Source organism: Pristis pectinata, chromosome 37 (assembly GCF_009764475.1).
Source record: "Pristis pectinata isolate sPriPec2 chromosome 37, sPriPec2.1.pri, whole genome shotgun sequence".
Taxonomy (NCBI): Eukaryota; Metazoa; Chordata; class Chondrichthyes; order Rhinopristiformes; family Pristidae; genus Pristis; species Pristis pectinata.
In genome coordinates, this window is record NC_067440.1 from 3,635,113 (window position 1) to 3,638,664 (window position 3,552).

Genomic DNA, 3,552 nt, shown 5'->3' on the forward strand with positions numbered 1-3,552 from the left:
CTGTACGCTGGTGACGCAATAGCCCGGCTCGACCAATCAGGTGCTGCGCCGCCGACATGTTGGTAAAGGTCGGCAAAGCAAAATCCTGCAGATGCTGGAAGCCAGAGGTGAAATCAGGGGAGGCTGCAGCCTCTGTTGGGAGGGGACCTGGGCTACTTCACCAGGCTCCACCTCAGCACCTCATCCCTTCCACGGGCACTGAGCAATGCAGCAGGGATCCAGGCCCTTCAGCCCAACTCTTCCATGGTGACCTGAGCTTGTCCCATTGAGCCCAGATCCCTCTCAACCTTTCCTATCCTGTGCCTGTCCGTGTCTTTTCATCACTGTAGTTGTCCCCACCTCCACCACTCCCTCTGGCAGCTTCGCTCCACGTACCCACCGTCCGTCTGTGTGGAAAAACCTGCCCCTTGGCTCCCCTTTAAATCTTTCCCCTCTCACCTTAAACCTGTGCCCTCCTGTTGCAGACTCCGCTGCCCTGGGGAAAAGAACTGTGACCATTCACCCTTATCCAAGGGCTTTTATTTTATAAACCCAGTAGTCAAAGTGGAATTTATTGTCACGTTTATGTGCTGGTGCAATGAAAAGCTTACTTGCAGCAGCATCACAGGCACGTGGCATCATATGAGCAGCATTCACAAGAAAAACATAAATACAAGTTGTACACAATGTAGTGCAAAGTGAGCTTGTGATTAAGGTTGAAAAACACGATGATGCTGGAGGAACTCAGCAGGCCAGGCAGCATCTGTGGAGAAAAGCAGGTGGTCAATGTTTCGGGTCAGACTGGATGCTGCCTGGCCTGCTGAGTTCCTCCAGCATCGTCGTGTTTTTTTTAAACTTAGATTCCAGCATCTGCAGTCCTTTGTTTCTATAGTGATTAAGGTTGTGCAGGTTGGTTCAAGAACAAGGGAAGTAGCTATTCCTGAACCTGGTGGTGTGGGACTTCAGGCTTCTGTACCTCCGGCCCAATGGTAGCTGCGAGGAGATGGCACCATGATCCCCACCATCCCCTCAGCCTCCTTTGCTCCCAGTCCCAGCCTTTCTAGTCTCTCCTTTTAACTCATGCCCTCTTGTCTTGGTAACACTCTTGTGGATCTTTTCTGCACCCTTTCCAGCTTACTGGCATCCTCTTTATTGCTGAACAACTTGAGCTGCACACAGTACTCCAAGCATGGTCTCACCAATGTCTTATACAACTGTAACGTGACGTCCCAACTCTTGTACTCAGTGCTCTGACCAAAGCCTTCACCATTTTGTCTACTTGTGTCACCACTTTCAGAGAACTTGTACCCCTGGGTCTCTGTTCTGCAACACTCTCCAGGGCCCTTCCATTTACTGTGCAAGTCCTGCCCTGGTGTAAATTCCTCAAATTCAACTTGTCCAAGTTAAGTTCCATCTGCCACTCCTTGGCCCACTACCCCCATTGATCTAGATCATGCTATATCTTCTGTATTATTTTTGCAAGTGTTCTTCGGCAGCCCCTGGCTCACTGAGGTGGCTGAAGTCCACGTCAGCCAGACCAACTGCACTACCCTCAGCGATAAAATTTGGGACCACTTTGAAAATTTCAATCAAATTTATGAGACAGGATCTCCCCCACCTGTGTATCTTTCAGTGTCTGTCAGCAGACTCCTCCCTTGCCTCGCACACTGGCCTGGGATACATCTCATCATCACCTTCCTGCCCACTAAGACATCTCACACCTCTTAGTTTTTTACCCTAAGTGCATGCCAGAGTTGAACAAATGAAATCTCCAACTACAAAGTCTTTCTCCTTGGTGAAAAAATGCTGAAAAGAATGAATTTAAGACCTTGACCATGTCCTTGGGCTTCATGCTCAGATTGCCCCCTTGGTCCCTAAAGGCCCCCACTCTTGCCCTGGTTACCCTCTTTTCTTAATATATTTTTAAATGCCTTGGGATTTTCCTTAATCTTATTTAACAGTGATATGTCACAGCCCCTCCTAATTTCTTTTATAAGCTCTCCCCTACACTCTCTGTACAGTACAGTAGTGTAGCGGTTAGCGTAACACTATTACAGCGCCAGCGACATGGGTTCAATTCCCACCACTGTCTGTAAGGAGTTTGTATGTTCTCCCCGTGTGGTGTCTGCGTGGGTGCTCCAGTTTCCTCTCACATTCCAAAGACGTACATGTTAGGAAGTTGTGGGCATGCTACGTTGGCACCGGAAGTGTGGCGACACTTGCGGGCTGCCCCCAGCACATACTCAGTAACACAAAAAGAGGCATTTCACTGTGTGTTTCGATGTACATGTGACTAATAAATAAATCTCTAAATGTCTATATCCTGAAAGGTTTGCCCCAGTCTCATTTCTCTATACCTAAAATATGCTTCCTTTTTATTTTAATCAAACCCTCCATATCTCTTAACATCCAGAGTTCCCTGGACATGCAGTCCTGATCCTTCACTCTTAAGGCGACACATTAAACTCCCACTGTTTCACTTTTAAAAGATTTCCACTTCGCCAAAGCAGCATGTAACTGCTCCCAGATCAGGTCCTATCTAATGATATTGGTATAGACCTTCCTCCAATGCAGGCACTTAATTTCTGAGCTATCCTTACCCCTTTCCACAACTACTTTGAAGCTTACCGATTTATGGGCATTTTTCCCCAAAGTGCTCACCCCCTAACACTTCATCCATCTACCTGGTTTCATTCCCTGGGATTAGGTTGAACACTGTCCCGTCCCAAGTAGGAATATCTACATACTGCCACAAAATGCTCTCCTGGATGCACTTCATAAATTCCACCTCATTGAATCCTTTCACAATGAGGTGATCCCAGTTGATGTTGGGCAAGTCGAACTCTCCTAATTATTTCTTTTACACAACTCTGTGATTTGCCTACACATCTGCACCTCTCTGAGAGACACAATCTCGCTGGCTCTCCACTCTGCTTTGGAGCACCTAGAAAACCACAAGACGTATGTCAGGCTACTGGTTACCGATTACAACTTGGTGTTCAACACCATCATCCCCTCAGTACGAATAACCAAGCTTCAAAACCTGAGCCTTGGTACCTCCCTCTGCTACTGGATCCTCGACTTCCTTATCAGGAGACAACAGTCAGTGCAGATCAGTGGTAACATCTCCTCCTCACTGACAATTAACACAGATGCACCTCAAGACCCACTGCTCTACTCTCTCTACACTCATGACTGTGTGGCTAGGCACAGCTCAAACACCATCTATAAATTTGCAGATGACACCACTGTTGTTGGCAAAATCTCAGATGGCGATGAGGAGGCGTACAGGAGTGAGATAGATCGGCTGGTTGAGTGGTGTCGCAACAACAACCTCGCACTCAATGTCAGCAAGGTCAAGGAATTGATTGTGGACTTCAGGAAGGGGAAGTCGGGAGAACACACACCAGTCCTCATTGAGGGGTCAGCGGTGGAAAGGGTGAGCAGCTTCAAGTTCCTGGGGGTAAACATCTCAGAGGACGTGTCCTGGGCCCAACACATTGATGCAGTCATGAAGAAGGCATGGCAGCAGCTCTACTTCGTTAGGAGTTTGAGGAGATTTGGTATGTCTTG